The sequence below is a fragment of the Mustela lutreola genome, chromosome 14 (genome assembly GCF_030435805.1).
Source record: "Mustela lutreola isolate mMusLut2 chromosome 14, mMusLut2.pri, whole genome shotgun sequence".
In the NCBI taxonomy this organism is placed as follows: domain Eukaryota; kingdom Metazoa; phylum Chordata; class Mammalia; order Carnivora; family Mustelidae; genus Mustela; species Mustela lutreola.
This window is the reverse complement of record NC_081303.1, coordinates 26,474,182-26,493,574: the sequence shown is the minus strand read 5'-3', so window position 1 is coordinate 26,493,574 and position 19,393 is coordinate 26,474,182.

The following is a 19,393-nucleotide window of genomic DNA, read 5'->3' as shown; positions in this document are numbered from 1 at the left end:
AATAGGAAGATCAGGGTAGTTACAATGAAGCTGACAATTGAACAAAGGTATGGAAAGGTGATAAATTTGCCCAGAACTATCAGCAATAAGGTCACTCCAGACAAAGGAATTGGCTATCTTGAAGGCCATAAGGTTGGATCATGCCTGGCATATCTGAGGAATAGCAAGGAGGCCACTGTGAGTGACTGAAGAGTAGCAGGGAAAGACGTCACAGAGGTTAAATGAGTGGCTAGATCATGTAAAAGCTTAGAAGTCATTGTAAAACTCTGGCTTTTATATTTGGAAACTTACTGTGTGATAGAATTTCTGCTAATAACTGAGAGTTCAAATGTCCATAAATTTCAAGGATTCTTATTCTAGTAAGACAGAATAAAGAAAAAGAGTTCATATTTTCACATGGTGTAACAAATGCTCAGAGATCCCAGTGTAGGAAGCTATGGGAGCACAGAAGAAGGCACTAAAATCTCACCAATATATTTGATGACTGTGACTATATATAAATTTGTATTTTCTAGAATTTTCATAATCATGGAATCACACATTATATACTATTCATTGCCTGGCTTTTCTTTTCTCAGCATCATTACTTTGAGATTCTCCAATTGTAAATAGTTCATTTTGATGTTGAATAGTAATCTCTTTAATGAATAGATCATAATTTGTCTTTGTTCTATTGATGGACATTGATGAACATTTCCACTGTTTTCAATTCTTAAAAATAAAGCTGCTATGAAATTCATATACAAGTCCTTGTATGAACATAGTGTTTGTTTCTCTTGGTTAAATGCCTAGAAGTAAAATGGCTATTTGTGTAACTGCAACATATTTTGCATTTAAAAAAATTTTCAAACTATTTTCCAAAGTGGTGGTATCATGATATATGCCAACAACAGTTAAGATTTTTTGTTGCTTCTCAATCTAGCTCAGTCCAAGTACAATTAGCCTTTATAATTATAGCCATTCTAATAGATATGTAAGCATGTCTCATTATGATTTTAATTTGTATTTCTTTAATGTCTAAATGTTGAGAAATTTGTAATGTGCTTATAAGCCATCAATATCCTTTTGGTGACATGTCTCTTCCATTATTTCCTTCACATGTAAAATTGGATACTCTGTTTGGTTATTAGTAAGGTTTTTTATTTTTATTCATTTTTTAATAATCAGAGTAGATGTCCATTATCAGATATATAATTTGCAAATCCCTTCTCCATCTTTACGGTTTCTCAATGGAGCTTTGATAGCTGTGTCTTTCAAGAAATATGCTACTTCTTTCCTGGTACACGGAGGTATGACTAGAACATTATCAATGTTGACCTTTGCAAAGAAAATCATGGCTTCAGATATATGTAGTCTGCTGTTGTTGGGAGTGTTCACCATCCTTGCCTCTAACTCATCTCTCACTGCCCACACATTCAGATATAGGGGAATATTGATTGACAAAATATTAATTGCCAAATAACACTAGTTGGAGAATAAGAAAAATGCAGGCACCTGATTTTATAATATTACTTAAATAAAATATGTTTTTATAAGTGCTATTGGAAGTAAATTCTTCAATACTTTAATCACACAGAATGATGGATTCCTAGATTTTTTTTTCTTGTATTTACTAAGAAAATGATCATGCCTCAAGTATATTAAAATGGAATAGGGAAAATTAAAAATTGTTTTTGGTTGATTTGCGTGTGTTGTGCGTATGTGAGAGAGAAAGAGAAAAAGAGAAAGGGAAAGACAGAGAGGTGGCTGCAGTGAATTGATGAGTTGCAGGATAGATATTAAAGTTTTGTCTTTTGCTTTCTACATTTCCTTTTCCTTGGGTTCAAGAGAACAATCAGTAATATCTCAGATGCCTGCTGGTAACATCAGCAGAAAGAGTTAGAGGTTCCCAGAAAATTAAAGATGAGATATAGTTTTCCTGACATAAGAAAAGTCATTTTTTGTCCCCAGCTGTTTTCAATGATCTATGCCCCACCTGTGTACTTGCCCAAGCACACTTCTTCCAAAACTTCCTGGGAGGTTCTTACAAAGAAATGCAAAAACCTCACTAGTTAAGGATTTTGAGGGAACAAGGCAATGGGAAAACTAACAGTCACCACCAGACCAGGAAATAGCCTAAGCTATTGAGACAATAAATCAGTGGTAAAGCTCCTAGTGCTATTTCAAAAGTAATCAAGGCCTTGCATTCCTTGTCCCAGAAAATGAGCCCAAGACCCCATCTAGTTTATATCTGCTCTTGAAGCCTGCAGAGTCCCTTTCCCTTGTCCAACAGTTAACTCTGCTTTATTCTAACATTGAAGTTTCTGCCCTCGGTGGAATAAAAGCTTCATTCAGGTGAACATGCAATACATATTGCACAAATACATATGTGGATGTGCATGCATCCACAACCTTATGACCAACCATACACGGGATAATAAAACTCTCCCTTCTGAGAATTCATCTTAAATACTAAATAAAAATCTCTCTCCTGTTCAAACAGTCAAGGCTTTGGAACTTATTCCCTGTGATCTCCTTGTATGTTGTAAACAAAGATTCCTTTGTTTGACAACTCCCCCTGTCTGTGTGATTCACCAAAGACTGGCCTCAGTTAGTTCAGTTACTGTAATGGCTTTCACTACTCTGATTCTACCTCTGCAAGTCTCCAAATTTAACTATTTTTTTTCTCCCAATTCCGCAGGTTCTTGGCTTTAAACTGCAACTCTGAAGAGATGATTTGCTTATTTAAAAAAAAAATCAATAAAAGGGAGTAGTAGTCAACATTGTTACTTTGAACTTCCTGCCCTAAGGGGCTCTCCTGTTGTTTCTCTTTGACTTCCTGGACTGAAACGACAGAAATTTGGCAATACATCACTCCCCAATCCAGATTACTGACAGAACAGTTTATACTCTTAGAGAAATATTAGTTTAAAAGATCACATAATTAAATACTTAAGCATGTAGTGTAATATAGTGGTTTACAAGAAATATATTTTGGTCATCTGAATATTTGGTTTTCAACCATGGCTACTGACTCATCACAGCTCCTAAAACTCTTGGAATTTCCTGTGATAAATCAGGGTGAGAGAGGTGTGTTTCTTTATGTTAATGAAGTGACCTTCAGACCTCACTCAAGGCAAGGGCTGTTTGCCTGAAGGACCAACCACTTGGTGAAAGCCTTCATAACTTTTTGCCCAACATGCTTCCCCTTCCTCCAAATTCAGGATTATCTGGGGAGGGAAGAGGAGCTGGAGATTAGATCAGCAAATGACATTGATTTAGTCAGTCATGACTATGTCATGAAGCCTCCACAGAAAACCTGAAAGGACTGGGTTCAGAAAGCTCTTAGTTTGTTAAATGTATGAAAAGGCAGGAAGAGTGGCAGTCTTCCAGAAGGTAATAGAAGCTCTGTGCCCATTCTCCATACCTTGCCCTGTGCACTTCTTTATCTATCTATTAATTTAAATCTTCTAGTATATCTTTTAATAAGCTGGCAAACATAAAGTAAGTATTTTTCTGAGTTTTGTGAGTCCCTGTAGCAAATTAAAAGAACGTAAGAAGTAGGCCACTGGGACCTCCAACCTGTAGTTGCTCAGTCACAAGCACAGGTAATAACCTGGGGCCTACAGTGAGACTGGCATCTGAGGTGGGGTTGGAGATAGTCTTGGAGGACTGATCCCTTAACTGATGAAATCTTACGCTATGTTCAGGTAGATAGTATCAGAATTTAGTTGAATTCTTGGAGATCCTGCTGTTGTCTGAAAATTATTTGGCATTGTTGGTATGATGTCCTAAAACCCAAAAAGATATAGCTACCTCAAAATGAGAATAAGGTTGACAGCTTATATATAATAAGTGAGTGTATCAGGGATTTAAAATATACCCAATAAATAATGTAAGGAAATAAGTAAAGATTTTGAAATAAAAACAAGAATAAGAACCTAGTGCTACTAATAGATTAAATATATGTAATCTAGTTGAATTAAGAATACAATGGATAGAATACGTAATGGATTCAATAGAGATAAGAAGTCACTTAAGGATATAGTCATCAGGATACCAGCAAAGCATTAAAATTATCAATATAAAAGAGGTGTAAGATGTAGGTGACGGGTGTGGAACAAAAGCTAGAGAAAAAATTAGATTTCCTTACTACTCATAGCCTGTTGACAAGTCCTTGAAGTTCCTCTGGGGACTCAGCTACTTCCATGTAGACACATCCACTCAGGGCAAAAAGCATTCTTAGTCCACCCCCCAGGATACTGAAAATCTACTTTCACATGTAAAAATTACTTTGGAAACTTCTTTATCTCTATTCCCCACCCCTGCCCTCAAGATATACATTGGCAATCATCTCCCAAGCATATACCCACTGATACACATCAGAAGAGTCTCTTCCCTGAGTTTTTACTAAATAGTAATAAATGACCTTTCCCTAACAATAGCTAGCCCCCTCAAGGTCCTGGAAACCTTGTTTATAAAATACCTTGGAGGCTTGTGCTATCCCTAACCTCCTCCCAAATTGAAAGTATATAATCAGGCGCTCTTCATGACCCTCTCTCTCTACTCCAAATAAATAAATAAATGTTTTTTAAATAAAATAAAATAAATGACTTTTTTTAAATGAAAGAAGAAAAAGGAAAGAAATATTTGAATATTAATGTACATCTATTTCTCAAGCATAAAATAGTCAAGACACTGGATTAAAACATACGTACAAGAAAAGAAAGAAAATATTCATAACTATAGTTGACTCTATGAATCCCAAATTAGGGCATACATACCAAAGACAAAGAAAAAATCATAAGTGTTAGAGAGAAAAAAAATAATTCATTAATAAAGAAACAAGAATCAGACTGACAGAAATTTTTTAAATAACATCATAATAAAAAAGAATGAAGTAATAGCTTTATAATATTGAAAAAAAAATCACAAATGTAAACATTTAGATCCTTATAAAATGTCATTGGAATAGGAAGGCATAATTAAAAAAAAATATTTTCAGGAATACAGACCACAGATAATTTGCCTTAATTTGTGTAGGCAGCACTTAGATACTAATATTATTTTAACAGTTAAAATGTACTCTATGACCTATGGGGAGGGGGAAAAGAGGATGACCAAGTCATCTTGAAATAATTCAGTTTTATGAAAAAAGTAAAAAGATTAAAAAAAAGACTTGAAGAAAAGAGAGATAAAACATATGCATAATAAAAATAAATAAATTAATAAACAACTGGAGTGCCTGGGTGACTTAGTCGGTTCAAGTGTTTGCCTTCAGCTCAGGTGATGATCCCAGGGTCCTGATATTGAGCCCTGCATCAGGCTCCCTGCTCAGTGGAGAGTCTGCTTCTCCCTCCCATTGAGAAAAAAAATTTGACTTATTTGAGAGAGATAATCTTTAAATTTTACTTATTTATTTGAGAGAGAGTGAGAAAAGAAAAACATGCACACAGCATGGGGAATAACAGAGGGAGAGGGAGAAGCACCCCACTGAGCAGGGAACCCCCTGCGGGGCTCTATCCCAGGACCCGGGTATTATGACCTGAGCTATAGGTAGACACTTAACTGACTGAGCCACTCAGGTACCCCAATGAATACAATCTTTAAAAATAATAATTAATAATAATAATAAATATTTCAGATAGTATGATTTTTTTTAATGTAAGACTTGGTATAAAAACAGGATGACATACTTGTCTAATTATACCAAAAGACTTTGATAAGTTTAGATGAAGTAGTACATAAAAAATTTAACTTCTTTCATTAACTGATAATTAGATTAAATTAAGAGACATCAAAATTTAGAGAATCTAATAGTCCTGATCTATTAATAAATGTAGCCATCCTGACCCCTAAACAATAGTCTTCAGTAAGTATATAAGCATAAGTTGAACATTTACACAAACAGGCCATTATTTAGGCCAGAAGTATATGCCAATAAATTCCTAGAGTTAAATATCAGGCTATATTTTCCAAGAATAAGGCAATAAAATTAGAAAACAATGACCAAAATATTAAATTCATATAATTGGAAGTTAACTTCATACCGAAAAAGAAATAATACAGCAAATTCAGAAATTTTTAGAATTACAGTACTTTGGTAATATCAACTCTCAAAATGAGTAACGGACAGGTGGGGCTAGGGAGGAAGAGATCCATAGGGAACTTTGTGAACAGGCTCTCAGAAATCCCCAAAATGTGGTGTGGGAAAACCAGAGTAAAGAGATAAATTGGACCACCCTACCCCAGGGAAGAGCACCCTGATCAAAGCATGTGGGATGGAGGACCACCCTGCCCTAGGTCTATGGGGTGGGTCATGTGGGGTGGGTGTCTCTATGATAAACACCTGTAACCAAAAAAGAATAATCAGACCCTAAAAAGGAGGTAAGCCTTTGCAGCAGTTATTGATAGAAATGTTAAAAGGATTAAAGTTGCCTGGTTACCTTTTTATAAAAAATAAACCCTGAAGGCATTCATTGTTAACTGAGTGGGGACCCCTCTTAGTTGTGAGAGCTTTTTCTATATATTCACTTGATAAACTTCTGTCACTTACTCATTCTCCATTGCCCACGAGATTCCTTCTTTGACTCCAAGAGACAAGAACCTAGCTCTCCCACATCATTCCCTAAAGTTAAGTATCAGGCTATATTTTCCAATGATAAGGCAATAAAATTAGAATAGAATGACCAAAATATTAAGCCATGTAACTGGAAGTTAACTTTATACCTAAAAAGAAATAATACAGCTAATTCAGAAATATTTAGAATTACTGTACTATGGTAATATCATTTGTGAAAATAAGTGATAATAATTAAAGGTATGAAGGAAATCTAAAGGTTTAATTGTATTAATTCAAAAGAAAAACAAAACAATACAACAAAAACACCAAAGCATAAAACAACAAAACAAAACAAAACGAATATAAAGGCAAAACCTAAGAACGACAGCAGTAATAACAAAATATTATAGAAACAAACAAATTTTTGGAATTGACTAATAAGAAAGATTTGACAAATGAGTACTGGTCAGGAATACTCAGAGATGATGAAGATAAAATAAAATACTAAATGAAATGTATAAAAACTAAATTATAGACTTAAGAGACTGATTAAAAATGCTTCTAGAAAAAGAGTCTAATTTTAAGACAATAAAATTAGTAGCACCATAGAGAAAACTGTATTTGTGACATAGGGGATCAATTAGAGATGATAAAGTATTTCCTTAAATATCAAAGATAACAATTAGTCTCAGTGGCTCACTCAGCTAAGCCTCTGCCTTCACCTCAGATCATGATCCCAAGGCCCTGAGACTGAGCTTGACTCCCTGCTTGGTGGGGAACCTGCTTCTTCTTTTCCCTCTCCCTCTGCAGCTTCCCCTGCTTGCGCTTGTTATCTCTCTCTCTCTCTCAATAAATTCAATTTTAAAAGTTAAAAAATTAAGAAATAAGCATCAAAGATTAATCCATAAGGTAAAAATATTTATTAAAGTGATTAATTAATTTATACTAAATTTAAATATTTCCTTGCAATTAAGTACAGTGTGGAGAAAAAGTTAATAGACAACTGACATAGGAATGAACAATACTTAAAATATTTAAAACTGCAAGTAATTATTAGATTTAGACTCCATGATGATCTCTATGAATGTGCATATAAAACACCTTAAAATACTTTGTAGGAATGTGCCACAGGAAATTAAAGAGACAGGGAGATAAATGGGGAAAAAAATAGCTCTACTTGAAATGACTAGTTGGTTGCCACTGTGTTTTATTTACATTTTCCACCATTTTTTGGTCAATGCAATTATTTTACATGTATCTATTATTATCTTGTAGGACATGTTACACTAATATCATTATTAATGAAGTTGAGAATAAGAACATGATGCCTCATTTCATCATAATTGGTAAAAATGATCCCTAAGCTGGTAAATGCAGGAAGCCAGAAACAGAAATAATAATTAGCACCAGTTCAAAAGCTTGTCCACCTGGAACCTGTAAGAAAATCCAACTAGATCCTGAAAATAATGAGTAATTTGAGGAAACTGGACAGGGATATAGATTTCCAGATGCTTTTTACTTATAATGGCAATAGCAACTTAGACAATGTAATGGAAAAAAATCTATTAATTGGCAGTAGGAAAATTATTAAAAAATATATAAAACATAAGCCAATGAACTTGGGAAAATTAGGAAGAATCTACATAAACATAAAAAGAAACAATATGTATTTGCCAAGGCACATTCCCATTTTAAAAAATAAGTTGAAAGGGGAGCAATATGCCATAATACATATATCAATGTTTTTCATAGAAGTTTAGCATAAAAAAAAACATTTTAAATAATTTATTTGGAAATTGATATCACATATCTGAAAAACTTGGAAGAAGAAATGGATAACCATGACTAAACAAATGTAGCAGAAAAATGATTTACAATAAGAGATAAAAGCTATTCAAAAATGCAGTGAATATTGGCCAAAGCTTAGAAAAATCGATAAAATATAAAATGTAAAATGAATTCATGAATGAAAAATTGAATCCCATTAAATCTAATTTGGAAAGAACTAATAATTTTTTTTTTGCCTGAATCTGCTCTGCCTTTCATTAGGTGGGACACTGACCACGCCCACTGAGCTCCTCTCTCATGCCCAGTAATAGTAAAGTCAGGGACATTAATTACTTCTGGGATGAATTTTAACCACTGTGGATAGGATGCAGAAGCCAGTGGGTTAAACAGATTCTTTCTTGTTTCAGGAAAATAATTCTGAGATGTATTCTGTGCATTAGGATTGATGCTCAGTTGTCCACAATCATAATCCACTGAGTCTGAACTCATATATGTTTCTCCGGGACCACTTAGCTCTTCTCATTCTCTCCTCTTCCACGTGATAAAATCCCAAAATAATTATTTAGGTTGTGTATGCAAGTCCTGATTTTGAAGGGAAACTCAGTTACAGAGGGAGATGAAAATAAAGATACAGGGAAAAAAATGGTGCACTTGGGTGACTCAATTAGATAAGCATCGGACTCTTGATTTCAGCTCAGGTTGTTATCTCAGGGCGATGAGATGAAGCCCCTATAGGCTCTGTGCTGGGCAAGGAGGTTGCTTAAGATTCTCTCTTCTTATCCCTTTCCTTCCACCCCTCACCTCCCATGCTGTCTTTCTCTTAAATAATAAGCACTGCTGAACTATCTTAGATTCTGTACCTTCTCTCCAGCCATGAAACTATCACTGTCTTTAACTCTTGAAAACTTCATTAGACAAATTAATGTGGTGAAAGAAGTAATATGAGAAAGCCTATTAATCTGATGAGCATGGAACTGAACAAACCCTATAGATACTTTCCCTTTGATTTCTAGCCTATCAATACCTACAGTGAGTCACATACACTCAAGATTATTGTTTTTATTGTATACCTCACATATTCATTAATTTTTGACTCGTTATCATTTCGTTGAAGTGTTAAACTATGGTAATAAACAAACTTTTAATTAACTTTTCCTCCTATGATACAAATATAACTTGCACTTGAGCTTTAGCTAATTTTATGTTCTAAAATTGCCAAAACACAATGATCAAGGTTTCTAGATTATTTACTGTATTTTCTACTATATAATATTGTTCTATCTCTTCTGTATAAAGAAAATGAATGCTTGGGGCTCTTGGGTGGCTCAGTGCGTTAAAGCCTCTGCCTTCTGCTCAGGTCATGATCTCAGAGTCCTGGGATAGAGCCCCACATCAGGCTCTCTGCTCAGCAGGGACCCTGCTTTCCTTCCTTTCTCTCTGCCTGCCTCTCTGTCTACTTGTGATCTCTGTCTGTCAAATAAATAAATAAAATCTTAAGAAAAAAGAAAATGAATGCTTGATAACTAAATGAATGCTTTACTGAACAAATTAAATATGGCAATAGCATTTTATTTTATCATGCTTTACATATTAAACTACAATATTATATCACTCGTCTACAAAAAATCTACTCACATAGTCATTTGGAAGCTTTTAGCAAAAGAATTCTTCCTCCTGATTGTAGTATAAAAGCCACAGAAATATACAGAAGACTCCTAGGATAGAAAGTTAAATCCAGTTATCCGTGATGCCTTCAGTAGGACCTGACCTATGTATGTCCCGGGATGCACTAGTAACTGTTACATGTGATAGGATTATATTTAATATATACAGTTTCATTTACTTCACAAAGGAGATATAAATTTGAGAATAAAATATTTGATGAAACTATAAAGTCTATATCTATTTGTAACCAATGTGGTAGAATTAAGATGTTAATTGAAAAAGAAATTTCATTGAACACATACACATATTCAATAGTTTTTATATATAAACAGCATTATTTATTTATGTAAATAAATGCATTGTCAGTAAAATCCATTTACTTATCAATCATAAGGATAATTTTAAGTACTAAGAATAAGAAATATGTAAAAAAAAAAGAATAAGAAATATGTGAAAAGATAAGTGTTCAAGAGTGCAGTTTGTGGTAATTAATACAATATGATAGGCTCATAAAAAAGATATATTACTTGAGCTTAAAAGCTTCTATAATTAAGCGATGACCACTTGAAATTTGCATTTAGTCTTACTGCATTTTTTCCTTGCACTTAATGAACTTCCCCAGAAGTTCATTAAGAATTTCTGTGAATGTCCTTATGTTTAATCTCATTCATAGATTCCACTGCTGCTCACAAAACAAAGCCAAAAAGAGAGGTAACTCTATGTGGCACTCCATCCACAAGCAATATATTCATAAATAATTAAAAAGCTCTCTACTTCATTTGTTACCCATTCAGCTGATAATTTAGATGAGTAACTGAGGCCATTTTATCAGCACTTTTAATAGAATGCGACTCAGAAACTTCACAGTGTTATTTAAGAAGAAATGCTCATGTGTTAAGGTTTTTATTGTTTTTAAATCAACAAAATAATTTTCAAATATTAAAAGCAAATGTCTCCTTTTCCTCCAAGTTTCCTTGCTATGTCAAAGTTATAAATAAATACATTACAATCGTATTTTGAGTAGTAGATAAAAACAAATGTTTTGAAACTGTCTGTGGGTTGAGTGTCTGGGTTAACTTGTATAAATATCTGAACTCAATGTATTTAGACTTTATTAGATGGTTTTTTTTAGACTATTTAAAAATACATGCTCAGATAATGACAACATTATTTTATTCATTTTAATAAATAAATTATTTTATTTAATTATGTTTAGATATTTATTTATTAAATTAATGATTTAATATTTAATAATCTAAATTTGAAATATTTAAATTCTAAAAATATTTATTTAATTAAATTTATATATTTAATATAAATATTTAATAAATTATTTAATCATTATTATAATTATGCAATACATTATGTATTGTGTAATAATTGCATTTTAATAAATAAATAAATGTATTAGTTATGTTATTTTATTTTATTTTATTTTATTTTATTTTAATTTATTTAGTTGACAAAGAGAGGGAGAACGCAAGCAAAGGGAGCTGCAGGCAGAGGGAGAGGGAGAAGTAGGCTCCCAGCTGAGCAGAAAGTTCAACCTGGGGTTCCATCCCACGACCCTGGGATCACCACCCGAGTCAAAGGCAGATGCTTAACTGACTGAGCCATCCAGATGCCCAAGGCTTTGTATTCTTCGCTTCTAAATATTGATGCTGCTTCATCTCTGGAGTTAGTAAATTGATGTGGAGAATTCATATCAAAGAATTGATAGTAGCTGTTAAACAGAAACATGTAATTTAGGGGAAAAAAAGAACAGAAGGAAGAGAAAGGCCAAAAGTCAAAAGCACATTAATATAAAATTTAATTCGATAAATAAAGCTGATATTCCTGAAGGGGGCTAATAAAAGAACTGCAAAGAGCTGATAGGATTGGGAAAATTGTCCACTCCTGGTCATTTCATAATTTGAAACTATTCCTTATTAATAAATATACTTAGTTCCAGAAACACAACCACATAAGGACATTTCCACCAAGTTTCCTCTAACAGCATTTACAAATTAGACGTTCAAACAATGTAGTTCGTTACATGTTGCATCTGTATCTTAAAGTTTAAACACTTTCTGTGACACATTTTCTAACAATTAAAATATATATATATATATATATATATATATATATATATATATATATTATCCCTAAATGGAAAAATAATAATATATATATATAGAAACCTTATCCCTAAATGAAACCTTTCTTTGTTTATTAGCTTAAATAGGTAAATTAGCAACAACAACAACAACAAGCAGCTAATATTATAGAGGTAGGAACAATTTACCTTTTCATTCATTGCTATTTTCTAAAAATTCCTATTTAATTTTTTTCTCAAGTCTGTCATAATAATTTTCTAGATCTCCTGCCTTCTTCAATTTTTTTCTTTTAGTGGAAATCTCTATTTCATATTTATTTTCTCTTCCTCCACTCTTTGCTCTAATAATTCAATGTATTATTAGATTTTCTGTTTTTCTCTTTATCCAGATATATCTTTTCTTTTTCTTTCTTTCTTTTTTAAATAATTTGCTTTGCTGGCATTTTACATCAGTACATGCTTTCTTATGGATGTTAGAAATGTCTGTGGAACTGCTAGAAGAATAAACTTTTTTACCTTTAAGAAGTTTACAGTCTAGAGTGCCTGGGTGGCTCAGTTGGTTAAGTGTCTTCCTTCAGCTTAGGTCATGATGCCAGGGTACTAGGATCCAGTCCTGCATCAGCTGCCTGCTCAGCAAGGAGTATGGTTCTTCCTCTCCCTCTGCCCCTCCCTCTCTCTCTCTAATAAATAAATAAAATCTTTAAAAAAAAGACTTACTTAAATATGAGACTGAATTACTAAATTCAGTCTTAATATAAGACAGCTAAACAAAGCAATGATCACAACTGGAAAATTTAGTCAGATCATGGTGTAACATTTTTGGTTGACACAGGACCTCTTTCAGTAACAACTTTCCCTAAATATCAATTTCTTTTTAAGGCAAAAAATTTTGACAAGAAATCCAGATCCTTCTCATCATTTTCATATCAATTTAATGTGACATCCTTGGAGTATATAATCAAATATGTAATTATTGTATCTGTTGCCTTGTATATTGCCTGTATGTTTTTCAGACTCAAAGTTCCATTGAGGTAGAGTTTTTTTTTTTTTAAAGCAGAGATTTTTAAAGTGTTTGATATATACAAGATGCTTAATAAATGTTTACAAAACCTATGTATTTCAGAAGCCTTAAACAGGCTTTAAAATAATGTAGGTGATATTAGTAGTCATATCAAACAATTTGTAGGTTTCAGTCATGTAAATAAATACATTTGTCAGAGACAGAGAAACATACAAATGATCTGGGTCCAGTAGGATAATGCTAGCATGTGTTGTAAATTCTCTTATATGACCTTATTCTTGCAAGAATTGGTTATGCGGCAGAAAATAAGGTATCACTATCTTATACTTTATTATTTAAAGAGATTTATGGAAGTTGTTAATTTCTTACACTACCCATTTATTTCAGTGGACCCAATTTCCGTGGTAATGGTGAGAGGAAAGTAGGCAATTTAGGCAGCAGCAAAAATCTCCTACAAGGCACTATAAAATAAGGCTTGTTCTAGATCATGGGTCTGTCCAAAGGGGAATGTTAAGGGGTAGAATGGATGATGGATGCATTGTGGACTTCTAACTATAAGATTAATACTGTTGTGCCCCAATAATGGGTCTATGATTAAAGGAGTGAGACTGATGTAAAGCGAAGGTCAAGCAAAGCATTATTTCATGCCAAGCATCAAGAATCTAACCGAACGTTTGGGGCCACACCTCTTATGAGAGAAGGCAACCCTTCGCTGTTTCACAGTCTAGCTTTTAAGGGCAAAGGCCATGCAGTCAGGCCTGGCCACGCACAGGTGACCAATGAGATTTTAACACACACAGGAAACTCCACAGTGAGGCTAGGTGACCAGTTGAGGTTCAATTTACCCTAGTATACACATTTGACCCAGCCTATTACACCTTGATTAGGATTGGTGCCAAAAAGGTTCCCAAAGGGCGGTGGAGTGGGGCATACTCCTTAGTATCTAGGGAGACAATATGCAAACACCACGCCCCCCTCCCGCTGATTGATGTCTCCACCTGGCCTGACCCACCCTTGTATATGGGCTTTGTTACCTGGAGCTGATTTCCAGGACTTGTTTTTAAGTGAATCCCCTGGGGGAAGGGGAGCAAGGACAGTTTAAGGGTTAACCTCAATGGAAGCCTCTTGCTAAAATATAAAAATATAAAATAGGTCCTTACATTACAACAACTCAGTAGGGAAAGTCCCAGTGTGGTGATAAAAGAAGTGATGTAACATGCATTGCACATTTTATTTTTAAAAAGTGTAAGTTGTATTTTTCCCTGCCATGACATAATACTTTATTTTCATCTCTGTCTACTAGATTAAAACTAGTTAAACAAACTCAACAATTTTTTTAAAAAATATTTTTTTTATTTATTTAAGAGCAAAAGCCAGAGAGAGAGAGAGAGAGAGAGAGAGAGCATGAGCAATACGGGGCTCGATCCCAGAACTCTTGAGATCATGATCTGAGCCAAAGGCGTCTAGACACTTAACTGACTGAGCAAATGAGACTCCCACAAACTGAACAATTTTATAAAATTTTCATTTGTTGGGGTGCCTGGCTGGATCAGTCAGTAAAATATGTAACTCTTGATCTTGGGGTTGTACGTTTGAAATCCACCTTGGGTGTAGAGGTTTTTAAAAATAAAATCTTAAAAAAATTTTTTTTCATTTTTTTATTTAAGCCATTGTATGGCAGTGTTGATCACTATATTGTACACCTGAAACTAGTATTAACCTTATTTTAACTAACTGGAATTTAAATAAAAACTTTAAAAATAAAATAAAAATAATATTCATAAAAATAAAAAAGAGGAAAAATTATTTGGCAGGCAATTTTCTTAATTGCATTATTATTTATTATTATCATAGTCTGTGTGTCGGTGGGAAGTGGCTGGTATTACAGTGAGTTCCATATCTGTGTTACACTGAGGTCCATGTCTGTAGTCAGTCTTTTTTTTTCTTTTAATTTATTTTCAGTGATCCAAAATTCATTGTTTATGCACCACACCCAGTGCTTCATGTAATAAATTCCCTCCTTAATACCCACCACTGGGCTCACCCAACCACCTGCCACTCTCCTCTTCAAAACCCTCAGTTTGTTTCTCAGAGTCCACAGTCTCTCATGGTTTGTCTCTCCCTCCGATTTCCCCCAGCACACCTCTCTCCATCTCCCAGTGTCCTCCACGTTATTCCTTATGTATTGAGTCTTATAAAAACTTTTATTTCTTTCCCTATTCTGCTTTGCATGTCCATACCTTAGATGTTAAAATGTTATAAACCTCTCCTGCCTGGTCCATTTTCGCTCTCTTATCTCATGATTTCTCATGCTCTCCCTGCCAACCCCACATGCCTTACAATATCTAGATATGACTAATTTCTTCCTGAGCTACTTTATTCTACTCTGCCATATGGTGGCCCTTCCCTCTTCTGTACCATAACTTCTATCCCCTGCATTTGTGCTTTAACAATACCTAATTCTTTTCACTACATCGGTATCTTTGAGGTCAATACTCAGTAGTGCAATCGCTGGGTCATAGGCTAGCTCTATTTTACTGGAAAGAAGGGCCATATGCACCCCAGTGTTCATAGCAGCAATGTCCACAATAGCCATTCTGTTGAAAGAGCCAAGATCCCCTTCAACAGACAAATGGATGAAGAAGATGTGATCTATGGATACAATGGAATATCACTCAACTATCAGAAAGGATGAATACCCAACTTTTGCATCAACATGGATGGGACTGGAGGAGATTATGTTAAGTGAAATAAGTCAAGCAGAGAAAGTCAATCATCATATGGTTTCACTTATTTGTGGAACCTAAGGAATAGCATGGAGGACATTAGGAGAAGGAAAGGAAAAATGAAGTGGGGGGATTGGAGGGGGAAATGAAACATGAAAAACTATGGACTCCAGAAACATACTGAGGGTTTTAAAGATGAGAAGGATGTGGGGATGGGTGAGCCTGGTGATGGGTATTAAGGAGGGCACATATTGCATGGGGCACTGGGTGTTTTACACAAACAATGAATCATGGAACACTACTTCAAAAACTAATGATGTATTGTATGGCAACTAACATAACATAATTTAAAAAAAAAGGAGGGGGACAATACCTAACACTCAATCTTTGCTAGTTTCTTGTTTACCTCCTTTTAAGAGTAAGCTCAATAGTAGTTTTTTGTTTGTTTGTTTGTTTTTGTGTCAACTAAAAGAAGAAAAATAATACACATTATTTTGAAAACTTTTTGAACAGCGTACAAACGTTAGTCAAGTCCACAATGTCTCATCTCTTCTTCCTCCTAACATGGCTGTTGAAAAACCCTTTATCTGGGAAAAGATCATTCTCCTGCCACCTTGTATAAGATTTTGGCTTTAGCTTAGATTTATCCTTTCTTTCCTTTTCTGAAAATAAGTTGAAAATATTAATAGCCTCAGTTTCTTCTTCCAAAATATGACTGCTACTTTACCAAGTGCAAAAGCAACCCATTTTGACCGTAGTAAACTGCTTGGACCTACTTTGTTTGGCTCACTGTTTTAGTGAGACAAGTGGAGAGTGAAGATGACACACCATTTCCAAATGTATTAATAATTGGTAGACCATACTTCTAAATTGAAGTTTTGTTGTCATTAAACAACGACCAGACTCACTATAATTACAGAGGTAAGTTCTTTATATTTACTATATTTGAAATTACCATATAATACCAAAATAAAATTATGATTATGTGAAGAGTCTGTAATATTAAGAAGATGACTTTGAAATTATTGCTTATCTAAATGAAATTTCCCATTCTATAATCTTGTATAAGCTTCCGTTGTCATTTCCTATTTAAAATCTATTAGAAGGCACTCTTATTTTCCCTTAAGTGGGAAGTCAAATGTGGAACAAATTCATCCCAAAGGAACTGATTCTATATTCCACTGAAGACCAGGTGGCTTCCATGTGGCATTTTGCCTCTTGCATATTGTTCATCTCCTACAACAAACGGGGGTATGCTCTTTAATAAACTAATTCAACTCAATTAGAGACATTGTCTTCAAGGGATAACATCATAGAGACTAGAATCAGAATCATACTTTTGGGAAAATTGGGCCCAGGCTTCTTGTTTTGTTTTGTTTTGTTTTAAGATTTTATTTATTTATTTGACAGACAGAGACCACAAGTAGGCAGAGAGGCAGAGAGAGAGATGGGGGAGCAGGCTCCCTGCTGAACAGAGAGCCTGATGCAGAGCTCGATCCCAGGACCCTGAGATCATGGCCTGAGCCGAAGGCAGAGGCTTAACCCACTGAGCTACCCAGGCGCCCCTGGGCCCAGGTTTTGATGGCTTCTTTCCTCAATCTTATAAAACCTATTTGAACTCTACTGGATGCCAGAACTGCTTAAAAATATTTGGTCCCTTGTAATTTTAACCTTCCAGTATTCAATGCACCTGATCCATGTAATATCCTATAGTATTTTTGTCAAATGAAGACTCTCAAAGTGTGCTTCTTGGGAGACACTTTTCAGTTGGTTGCTTACATTTCTGCATTTATTATTTGTTCTAGACCATCCTTTGAAGATGGTTGTATTGAATAGACTTGGAAGACAGAAATAGTATCTTTTTTTTAACTTAACCTGTTGTGTTTGCAAATATTATCTGCCTCTGTTTTGATACTTCTTGTGGGAACTGAGGCTCAGAACTGATATATAACTCCCACCCCTACACACACACACACACACACACACACACAAACACACACACACACAAATACTGTTAATATTCTGGCTACCTCTATTGCTGTGAATAATAAACTATATTATTTCTGAACCATGAGTCTGCGTCTTCTATCAACACCCAAGAAACCACGGCAGACTCATACACCAGCTTTCAAATAAGGGCAAATAATCTCAGATGCTTTATATTTTTTGATAGTGTTACCTACTTCTGAACATATGACTGAACACATATAAAGCTGGAGCCATGACCATTTAGAGCTTCTTCTGTGGAAGAACTATGCATTCACTAGTAAACAAAAGTAGTTTCATCTTTTCTTTTTCCACCTGGACACCATTTCCTCTCTCACACTGTTGCTCAATTTGGATGGAGTCTAAGGTCCTTTGAGGAAATTTTTGTTTAATGACTCAAAATAAAATAGGAAGAGTCTAAAGTGCTAAAAATAATTCTAGATAAAATGTATAAGATCATGCCAGAAAGGATAGTAATTTTATCTAACAACTGCCTGTTCACCCCTTATTTGTTCATTAACTAATCTCCAAATTCCTGACTAAATCCCTTTTGTAAGCCAGAATGTGAGCTAAAAACTGGGATTTTTAAAAAGTTTTCATTTGAAATCCAGTTAGCTAACATATATGGTTGTATTAGTTTCATGTGTACAATATAACATATAGCACTCAGTGCTCATCATGACAAGTGCTCTAATTAACCCCCATCACTTATTTAATCCATCACTCCTTTCAGATCCCCTCAAGTAACCATCAGATTGTTCTCCGTAATGAAATGCCTGTTTCTTGCTTTGTTTCTCTTTCTATGTCTTATTATTTTCCCCTTTGCTTGTTTGTTTTGTTTCTTTTATTCCATATATGAGTAAAGGTATTTGTCTTTCTCTGACTGACTTATTTCACTTTTAGCATTATACTGTCTAGTTCCACCCATGTTATTGCAAAGGGCAAGATTTCAGTCTTTTTTTATGGCAGAATAATATTCCATTGTATATACATACCACCTATTCTTTATTTATTCATCAATTGATGGATACTCGGGCACTTTCCATATCTTAGCTTTATAAATAATGCTGCTATAAACATAGGGGTGCTAGCATAACTTTGAATAAGTTTTCTTATATTCATTGGGTAAATACACACCAACAGGATTGTGGGATCACAAAGGACTTCTATTTTTAAATTTTATGGAAATTCCATACTGTTTTCCAATATGGCTGTATCAGTTTGCATCACCACCAACAGTTCACAATTGTTACTTTTTCTTTTTTTTAAGATTTTATTCATTTGACAGAGAGAGATCACAAGTAGAGAGAGAGAGAGGAGGGAGCAGGCTCCATGCCTGGCAGAGAGCTCGATGTGGGACTTGATCCCAGGACCCTAAGATCATGACCTGAGCTGAAGGCAGAGGCTTAACCCACTGAGCCACCCAGGCAAGTGTTACACCCCACAAGTGTTACTTTTTCACATCCTCTCCAACACCTTTTGTTTCTTGTAGTGTTGATTTTAGCCATTCTGACAGGTGTGAGGTGGTATCTCTTTCTAGTTTTGCTTTGCAATTTCCTGATGATACATGA